The sequence below is a fragment of the Triticum aestivum genome, chromosome 1B (assembly GCF_018294505.1).
Source record: "Triticum aestivum cultivar Chinese Spring chromosome 1B, IWGSC CS RefSeq v2.1, whole genome shotgun sequence".
NCBI classification, from domain to species: domain Eukaryota; kingdom Viridiplantae; phylum Streptophyta; class Magnoliopsida; order Poales; family Poaceae; genus Triticum; species Triticum aestivum.
The window spans coordinates 593310076-593320830 of NC_057795.1; the positions used below are offsets into that span (position 1 = coordinate 593310076).

Consider the following 10755-nt stretch of genomic DNA (forward strand, 5'->3'; position numbering starts at 1 on the left):
TCTTTACCTACTAATAAACCAGCGATCGTTTCTGGTCGTACGTCGTCGGCCATTTTGCACAAAAGTCCCCTTGTTTTCTAAGAATTCAACCCGCCGTCCCTATGTAAGTGGATCTGAAAAAACGATTCATTTTTATAGAAAAAAGCCCTACGTTTCCAAGAATTCAGCCGCGACCCTGTCTTCTATCTTATCCCTTTTCCAGCACAGCGGGGCGGTGGTGGGCTCGCGGGAGACGGCGCTCGGGCGCCGCATCAGGCGGCGGAAGCGAGGTGGGGAGGCGGCGTTGCGCTCTAGGGATGCAACAGAGAGGCGTCGAGGCGGCGGTGCCCTCGAGCGCCGCATTAGGCGGCGACATCGAGGCGGGGAGGCGGCGCTGCGCTCCGAGGATGCAGCAGCGAGGCGTCGAGGAGCCGCTGTGCTCGGGTGCCGCATCAGGCGGCGGCAGCGAGGCAGGAGGCGCACGGGGAGATGAAGGAGGAGAAAATGGAGAGTCGGCCGGGGCACGAACCACAGCGGCGCAAGCTTGCAGGGGGCGATGGCCATAGCAGGGAGGCGGCGCTACGCTCGGGCACCGCATGCCTCCTCTGTATCTCCTTTCTTTCTTCCCCAACTCCTTCTCTCTTGCACGTCGCCGTCTTGCTGGCCACGCAGTAAAGAGATCGAGGAAGAGGCGGGAGTCGGGTCAATCGATCTGTCGCACGACGGATGCTGCACTCCCTTTTCCATCTAGCAACGGGCCGCAGAGGGAGGTGGAAGAGGAGCCACAACCTCCGAGCAGGATGCTGCCGCCTAACACGCATCTGACCATGAGCTGGAGGATAAGGTATTCACCTCTAAAATCACACTTCTGTTTCCCCGTTTTCAACTCAGATATGGGTTGCCAATATAGCACTCTCACTTGGATTTGCACATGAGAGCAGTACAAATACTTGCACCGAACTGTATGATTTGTTGAGCCAAGTGTTGAGTCTGATATGGCATCTTTATGCTTTCAGAGAAGCACATCTCTGAAATTCACAGTTTTAAACCCAAAGAGATACATCTAGACAATGCTCTTCTTGTCTGACTTTAACTTAGTTGTATAAGTATCCTATGCTACTATTTGTTGACCAGAATTGGCTACCAGGTTGGAGATTTGGTATCGGATGCTGCTCCAAGAACGAGGGGCCAAGGTGCTGAACTAACAGCAGGGGGAGGATGATTCTTCAGGTAACAACATAGCCCGTCGACTAGAGAATTAAGTTAACTGTTTGCTTTACTTGAAGCTCCAAATTGTAGTTATTTTATTCGTTCACTGATTTGGTATAATCTTAATCTAGGAGGATTATCACTGTATGATATGAGATACTGAAGTTTAGCAATGATAAAAGTCTGATGTTGAATGGTTCTTTTCGGAAGTACAGTTGTAAGATCTATGATTCTAGCTTCGACCTTTAACTGGACAGTACTAATTGGACATATAATTGATGATTTATGCACAGCAAGATATTCTGTTGCTTTTAGTTCTTCAATCAGATTCATCTAGCCCTTTGTTGACTTTCTAATTGTTCCACCCTCTACCTCTAAAACTCAGAAATCAGAGAAAGGTCATTGGCAATTTGGCATATCCCTGTCACTGGCGAAGGTTTGCTAGAGAGGAAGAGGACCAAAATCATTTTTTCTATTGTTGGGGGCATACATAATACATATAGATAAATTTGGACCATTTATAACAGAGATTTCTTGCCAAAAATATTAACTCTGTCCAGCAGTGGGCATTGTCAAGGTAATAAAAGGAATTTGCTGAACCTAATTGAATGAAAGAGGGATGGCTAATCCGATTGAGAACCTTCTGTAACTGAATAGACTTACGAACGATAACAATAGTAAATAGTTCCAATTAACAGGCGTTGTTTGATTAAAATACTAATTTAAGAATTTGGCGAATCTATAATTCTCTACATAATCAGTTAGTGTATTTTTGATCACCGGGTTATCCTAGACCACTTGGGGACAGTATCATCAATTTCTTGCATACTGCAATGCAAGTTTTAAAAGCCAGTTTCTTATGTTTCCTATTATCTTTATGTTCACCTAACTGCCAAGAATCATAAAGGATGCACCTAAGGAGGTAGATTTTGTTTTATGCATTTTTTTAAGTGTACAGATGCTGCAACTGATTAACAAAACATTGTTCAACCTTCTATGAGTCTGCCTAGGGAGCTGCACAGATTTGGAACAACTTCCAGAACATGCACCAAGCATTTTGGTCAGGTACCACTAAGCTGCCAGAGCAAGATAGCTGGGATGTCAAGTCCCTAGGGCAATGGTAAATCTCAAATTGCCTGATGTTCGATGGGAAGCATCAGACAATACCAATGTCCAGTAGTAAGATCTGATTGTGCAGGTGGTCAAGCCAAGATAAGTGTGCGTGCATCACCGTTTAGTCAAGATTTAGAAAAAGATGATGTCTGCTATGATAGTTTCCAGAATAGTTTGGCCCTTGAGACACTTCCACTGTATGCATGTGTGTTCCTTTTTTTCCAAAGATATGCATGTCTATTGATTATTATTGGAATTGGTTCAACAAACAGTGCATATGTGACAAAATTACTAAAATATACTGACCGAGCCTGATAATATGACTAATCCATACAGTGGATATGCGCCAATGCTCAAATTTTAAAAATGAAGGATTCAACTTTTTTGGATTATTATTATTTGTGAACTCGCGAGTATGCCTAGCAATCGTAAAAAAATATATAGTTCGACTTAGTGGTAGGTTCTGCAGTAGTCTTGCCTTGAAGGTTCCGTTCATAGTAAAAATTGATATGTCTTTATGAAGTAATCTGAGCATTTTGTTGGTTGCAGGTCAACTTTGTTCTCCAATATAGGTGGTGTATGTTTGTGCAAAATGATTATGAAAGGACTTCTGGTAACTTTATCTTTTGTCAAGGTTGTTTACTTGGTGGAGCAAACTTCCATTTCCTCTGAACAGGTGAACATGACATGTGTGATGGCTGTTAGCCCTAATGGGCTTTAGACATGTATCTGAGGTTTCGTTGGCTGTGAACAAGTAGGGTCAACGAGTCGAGCAGATCCTGGACCATCACATGAACACATGAAACAGGTCGATACCGGCAGCTTTTGGTAACCATTCTAAGATCTAGCACCTTGATGCAAGCCAGAATAGCCTCACTGGATCAACATTCCCGGGAATAACAGAATTGGTGAACCAGTTGACACTTGATCTTAACTAATCAGTTAATTAAACCCTGAATCTGAATGAAGGGCTCCTTGATTAATTTTTTCACAAGTAGTCCAATGATTCAGGGGTTTAGACTTTAGTGTTTTTGGATTATTACGGGGCAGCAACCCTGCTTTTGAGCACACCCAAACAAATTGAATCAGGATCTCTGCTTTTGGTTGTTCAAGTTTGTGGTAAATCATTATGAACAATTGTGTTTCCGGTGGCAGCTAAATACATTGGTAGATCTGCACCATACTCTGCTCCTATTGATTGATGATCACAAGTCACAACCCAATTTTAGATCTATTTGATTTGTTTCGTTTAGTGTTGGATGGTGCAAATTAAAGAAAGTGTACTGTCATTCATCAATTTACTGAATCTGGCCTGAATGCGCCGTTGCCTGGATTTCTAAATCTTATCCAATTATCTGGTCATCATTTCCTTAGCTGTTTGACTGGAGCACATTCTCTTGATTGAGGAGATGAATCTAACTGAACCTTCTTAGCTTAGAAACAAAAGTCATTCTTTCGATGAACCGAGAACTATTGCGGTTAATTTGTCAGCAATTGTGTTCCTTCTGTACTTTAATTCTTGGTCTGTGTTGAGTTGGGGGATTTTTACAGTCTGACAACAAGAATCTTAGACAGTCTGAAATTAGTTGTTTTTTGGATTATCAAGTGAGAGAGACATGGTCCTTGAGTTGCTGTACCAATGTATGTTTAGGGTTTAGTGAGATTTTCTTCCTGTAAGGTGCGGTTCTTGGGGATAGATAAAATACCAGTCACATTCAATTTGTTGTGAAGTCTACCATTTTAGTTCAAATGCCACCTTACCAAAAATAGAGAACACTTTTGCCACTGGAGTAGGATAACAAACATGAAACCAGTTAATCAGTGTATCATAGATGACTGATTATTTCTAAATCACCAGGGCGCTCTCCCTGCAACGGAACTACTTGGGCGTCTTTGACGGCAGCATGCTTGATACTGAGGCTGAAGACTAGCATGGTTGATGAGCTAAAGTGGCGGGTGGAGCTGGACCACAAGTCCACGACGCTCGTGTAGAAGGATCACGTCGGCGGTGGCGGCTGCCCAGGCCATGGCCATGATCACCAATCTGCAGGAGGAGAAGGTGGCGATGCGGACGGAGGAGTATCGATTGGTCATGGAGGAGTAGAGTGTGTATGATTGTGATGAGGCTGAGCGTCTGGCTGCTGAGAAGTGCTTTGTTTTGGGCAAGCCAAAATACTTGAAAAAAAAAGAGAAAATACTCTTTCCAACTAAGCAACCAACTATTTGTAAAAGTTCCTAAAAATGCTCTAAAAAAAACTATATGCAAAAAAAAACCTAACACAGTAAATATAGTTTTAAAATGTTCACACTATTTTTGTTTGAAAAAAATATGTTCGCACTTTTTAAAAAAGATTCAAAATTCCCAAAAAAGTTCCATTTTTACTAAAAATATTTCCATTTAGAAATGTACAACAAAAACAAAATATGTTCAAAAAAATATTATTTTTTGAGAAATGTTCGAATTTCGTAAAACATAAATATTCTAAAAAAAGTGTTCCAATTTTAATGAAAAAGTTAAGTTTTATTAAAAGTAAGAAAGTTTCCATGTTTAACCTTATCATCGGTGTTTATTGAAATTGGATATAAAGATGGTCCACAATGGCACATGAAGCAGGTTGAGCTCATTTTTTCGCCCGGTGCAACGCACGGGCATTTGTACTAGTATATATATGTTCTTCTTTTGTTCTTCTTTTTCTGTTGTTTTCCACGCCCGCCATGCAAATTTGTTCTTCTTTTTCTGTTGTTTTACTTTCAAATTGGCGGGGAGAGATACGAGGATTGTATGAAAAGATTTGTGTTGTCAATTTTGCTCTTTGAGTTGTTTCTACCCCGGATTCCCATGTTATTTTGTCGTTGGCGGAGGTGGTGTATTGCGGCTGACTGTATCCTGCGATTTCTTGTAATCTGGTCAAACTGTGTAATTAAGTTGCGTGTTTTTCAGTGTTGTTTGAATTGCTGCCGTATGTGTAGTTGAACTGCTGCGTCTCAAAGTTGTCTTACTGTGCGTTGACATCGGAACTGGCTTCGTACCGATACCTTTGCACTTTGATTATAAAGCCCAATCCCTTTGTCACTGGGGGAGGAGGGACAGAATAACCGCACTGCCGCGTTAGCGCGAGGCCGAGCCGGGGGGGGGGGGGAGGGGGGGAGGGACCCCCCTCCCCCATCCTGGCGAGGCCGAGCCAGGAACAAGCCATAGCAGGCGACGATGTGGCGTGCCGCGACGTCGCATGCAGAGGCGAGTCCATAACATGAATTGCCCCCGCACCGCACCGCACCGAGGGGCATAGTTGTACTGACACATCTCCTTGTATGGAATTGCCCCCATTATCTATCTTAGGGGCGTGTGAGTGCGTGTGGGGGGAAAACAGAATAACCGCACTGCGCTTGTCAAACGAGCACACTGCCACGTTAGCGCAAAGTCAAGCCGGGCGGGGGGGGGGGGGTCGGGACCCCCCTCCCCCATCCTGGCGAGGCCGAGCGAGGAACGAGCCGTAGCACGCGACGACGCGGCGTGCCACGACGTCGCATGCGGAGGCGAGTCCGTAACATGACTTGCCCCAGCACCGCACCACACCGCACCGAGGGGCATAGTTGTACTGACACATCTTTCTTGTATGGACTTGCCCCTATTATCTATCTTAGGGGTGTGTGGGTGTGTGTGTGTGGGGGGGGGGCAAAATAACCGCACTGCGCCTGTCAAACAAGTGCACTGCCGCGTTAGCGCGAGACCGAGCCGGGGGGGGGGGGGTCGGAACCCCCCCATCCTGGCGCGGCCAAGCCAGGAACAAGCCGTAGCAGGCGACGACGCGGCATGCCGCGGCGTCGCATGCGGAGGCGAGTCCGTAACATGACTTGCCCCCGCACCGCACCGCACCACACCGAGGGGCATAGTTGTACTGACACATCTTCTTTGTATGGACTTGCCCCATTATCCATCTTAGGGGTGTGTGGGTGTGTGTGTGTGTGTGGTGGGGGGGGGGGAGGGTGGGAAACAGAATAACCGCACTGCCGCGTTAGCGTGAGGCCGAGCCAGGGAGGAGGGGGGGTGTCGGGACCCCCTTCCCCCATCCCGACGAGGCCGAGCCAGGAACGAGCCGTAGCAGGCGACGTCGCGGCGTGCCGCGGCGTCGCATGTGGAGGCGAGTCCGTAACATGACTTGCCCCCGCACCGCACCGCACCGAGGGGCATAGTTGTACTGACACATCTTCCTTGTATGGACTTGCCCCCATTATCTATCTTAGGGGTGTGTGGGTGCGTGTGTGTGTGTGTGGGGGGGGGGACATAATAACTACACTGTGCCTATCAAACGAGTGCACTGCCACGTTAGCGCGAGGCCGAGCCGGGGGGGAGGGGAGGGGGGTCGGGATCCCCTCCCCCATCCCGGCGAGCTCGAGCCAGGAACGAGCCGTAGCAGGCGACGACGCGGCATGCCGCGGCGTCGCATGCGGAGGCGAGTCCGTAACATGTCTTGCCCCCGCACCGCACCGAGGGGCATAGTTATACTGACACATCTTCCTTGTATGGACTTGCCCCCATTATTTATCTTAGGGGTGTGTGGGTGCGTGTGTGTGTGTGGGGGGGGGAGAACGGAATAACCACACCGCGCCTGTCAAACGAGCGCACTGCCGCGTTAGCACGAGGCCGAGCCAAGGGGGGGGGGGTCGGGACGCCCCCTCCCCCATCCCGTCGAGGCCGAGCCAGGAGGGAGCAATGTTGACGAAGATCTCCGTCTCTCATTGTACGGCCGTCTCCCCTCAGATTCATTGTGAGGTTGCTCCTGTCTATATGGCTCATATCTTGTACTTTTGAACCTGCTAGAGTGGCCAAAATTTCTTTCTCTTTGGCCTGGTCTTCCCGTCGCAACCGCTTTTGCTGCACGGATGATTGATGTTGACGGAGCGACTGGTGAAAGCCTTGTTGCAACCCATCCATGACTTCCTATCCTTAGCTTTCTACATGCGCTAGGGAAGGAAAACATTTGTTGTTGGTGATATTGTTGGCCTTGTTGCAACTCAGCAGCGGCAAAGCTTGTATTCCCAGATATTGGTGTTTGCTCCATAGAAGAACCTGTCCGTGCTTCTGATGATTCCGGTGTATCTTGAAATCTGCCGTTATTGTTGAAGTATCCAGGTGGTATTTCTGGTGTTACCCAACCAGGTGGTGCCCCATATCTGCTTGGCTCATCAAACGCTCGCTGCGTGTGCCGCCTTGCATGCTTCTGCAACGACGTTCAACATTTTTGGGATTAATATTTTCTGCATTTTTCTCGTATACATGCTATGGGTAACATGTCATGCACTTAAGGCAATGTACAAGTTGAACTTGCATTGTTGGCCGTTATTTAAACTTTGTTCTCTATTTTGTACCTGGTTTCGTTTTCAGTCGAGCTAATGAATGTACATGTTCAACACTGATGTACTGATGTACTGTTTTTTAGCACTGCTTGTAAACTGAACATTGAACTTCAGAGATGTATGAATATGCATATATATAAAACTGATGCATGTCTTCTCTTTTGTTCATCTATAACTTATGCAACTACACTAGAAGTACTCCTAGTTTATGTATCATTGAACTTACTGTGTAACAAGTGTATATTTCAACAACATTCTTTCACTAGTTCAAACTGATGCAACTACACGACATGTACTATTAGAAATAACATCATACAACTTGCAGTGGTAGCTGAACCTTGTATAAAGCCTAGTAGCTCCTTAGGCTGATGCATAACTTTATGTTTTTTGGCTTGAACTGAAGCTAGCATATTAGATGTACTGACAGTAACCTCGACATCCAAATTGTGCATCAAGTGGCAGGGGTGTAATGAACTGATCAAGCATTTGCAATGTACTATTGGGTTCTTCTTCATAGCAAGACTGATGAACTGATGGACTGACACAAACATGGGAAGTAGACATTACCTCCAGTGGACTGACTTCTTCTTCTACCTCTCGTGGGCGGCGTACTGGCATGTTCTTGGGAGGCGGCGCCATTGATGCAGCTCCTGCTTGTGGTGGACGTTTGGCGAAGAGGTCCGGGGAGGCAGCACCTTGCGGGGATCACTGCCCCGGAGAAGGAGCCCCGACGACGAAGGGAGGCAGGAGGCGGGAATGACATCCCCGTCGTTGGATCCGGCGACGAAGGGAGGCATGAGGCGGGGATCACGACCCTGTCGATGGATCCTGCGGCGGAGGGAGGCAGGAGGCGGGGATCACGACCCCGTCGATGGATCCGGCGATGGAAGGATGCAGGAGGCGGGGATCACGTCCCTGTCGATGGATCCGGCAACGGAGGGAAGCGGGAGGTGGGGATCACGACCCCGTCGATGGATCCGGCGACAGAAGGATGCAGGAGGCAGCGGCGGATCCGTCGCCGGCCAGTTACGGTGCCGTGGGCTCCCTCGCTCCGGCTGCCGTCGTTGCTCGCTCGCAAAACGTTTAGACTTGCCAGTGGGGTGGAATCGAAAACATTTAGACTTGCTCTTAATACAATAACTACTTAACTAGAACAACTGGTAGAATCCTAAACGTACAAGATTTGATACTTGGCAATTGTTCTGAGATGGTTTTACAAATTATTTACTTGCAACATGATAAGATATCTTTTGCTCGACTCAGTTGCCTTATTTTTCACCTAATAACATAAATTGGGACTTTATAGTAGTGTCTTGAATTCATGAACATTTTATGATTTCTTGAATATATTTTTTAAAATTCAAAATTATTTAGGAATGTGGATCTTTTTTGTAATCCTGAATTATTTTTAAAGAGAATAAAAATGAAAAGAAAACAAAAAATGAAATACATAAAAAATAGGTGGCATCCGCCCCATGCATGGGCCGGGCCAAAAGGGCACGAGCCTCCAGTTTTCTGGCGTGCACTGCGCCAAATAGGAGAGAGCAACTAGTTAACGAGCGCTCATTCGGGAGCCTCCCAACGATCAACGCCACTTGGCGCGCTCTCAGCCATTCGTCACGTGCCGCATTTTAGACGCTTCGTCCGGATTTTGTTTTTCTTATTTTTACGCATGTGTTTTGGCTTTTTAAACGGTTTTTTTTCTGTTTTTCTTGACGTTCTGGTTTTCCACCGGTCTTCCTTAGTTTTTCGATCAATTTTTTTGCACGAAAAACGTGTTTTCTTTTTTTCTTTTTCTTTTCGAGAGAGTCACGGTTTTGCTTCCGCGAGAGGCAAGGTTTTGCTTTCGCGAGAGTCAGGGCCGTGCCTCTTGGAAACAAAAAAAAATATGTTTTGTGTTTTTTTCCTTTTGCGAGAGTCACGGTTTTGCTTCCGCGAGAGGCACATGTGTGCTTTCGTGAGAGTCATGGCTGTGCCTCTCGGAAACGAAAAAACGCGTTTTCTGTTTTTTTCTTTCGCGAGTCATGGTTTTGCTTCCACGAGAGGCATGATTGTGCTTTAGCGAGTCACGTCTGTGCCTCTCGGAAACGAAAAAAACGTGTTTTCTTTTTTTTCTTCCGCGAGAGTCACGGTTTTGCTTCCGGGAGAGGCACGGTTGTACTTTCGTGAGAGTCACGGCCGTGCCTCTCGGAAATGAAAAAAACGCGTTTTCTGTTTTTTTTGCGGGAGTCACGGTTTTGCTTCCGCGAGAGGCACGGTTGTGCTTTCACGAGAGTCATGGCTGTGCCTTCCTGGAAACAGGAAAAAACACGTTTTCTCTTCTTTTTTTCCTTCCGCGAGAGTAACGGTTTTGCTTCCGTGAGAGGCACGGTTGTGATTTCGTGAGAAGCACCGACGTGCCCCTTTCGGAAAGGGAAAAAACCCGTGCTCCCGGTTCAGTTTTTTTGCCGGTTTTTTATGTGAAAAAAATTCATCAAAACCTATCAACATGGGATCTAGCTTTGAAGATCTCGACGCGAGAAATCCAATGGTGAAAGCGGTTCGAGATTTGGATGCACGGTTTGAGAGATAAAACATTTTGAATAAACAGAACTACGAAAAAAGGGAAAACTCCCAGTTTGCAACAAGCAACGCCCCACTTGTCGCAACCTAGGAAGTTGGAGTGATCTTTGCAACGAGTACTCCTTAACTAGTGATTTTGCAAATAGGAGCACCCATGCGGTAGCGGCGATTCCTATATTGCGCATAGGTCACTGGAAAACGACCAAGTGCGCACCTCTCTCGTGAGCCTAGCCCTAGTCCGACCCAGTGTGGTTTTTTACCGACCGTTTTTTCCTTTTTTCCCTTTTTTTACCTTTTTGTTTTCTACTTTCTTAATTATCACTTTCTTTTTCTTTCTCCATGTTCATTTTTTCTTTAATTTTTAATTATGTTAACATATTTCAAATTCGTGAACATGTTTTGACACCATGAGCATTCTTCGAATTCGTGATAAAATCGTGAACATTTTTAAAATTCATGTTTTTTACAAATTCACAGACAATTTTTTTTAAATCATGAACATTGTTTGTACAAAATTGTGAATATCTTTTTGAA

At 46.0% G+C, this 10755-nt stretch overlaps 1 long non-coding RNA gene across 1 annotated transcript; it reads left to right on the forward strand.

Annotated features, from left to right (window-relative positions):
* Nucleotides 1–180: 180 nt before the first annotated feature.
* LOC123140866 (uncharacterized) lies at nucleotides 181–4601 on the forward strand. Its single transcript, XR_006470088.1, has 3 exons — nucleotides 181–823; nucleotides 1127–2406; nucleotides 2851–4601. It is a non-coding gene; the product is annotated as an uncharacterized lncRNA (long non-coding RNA).
* The last annotated feature ends 6154 nt before the right edge of the window (nucleotides 4602–10755 follow it).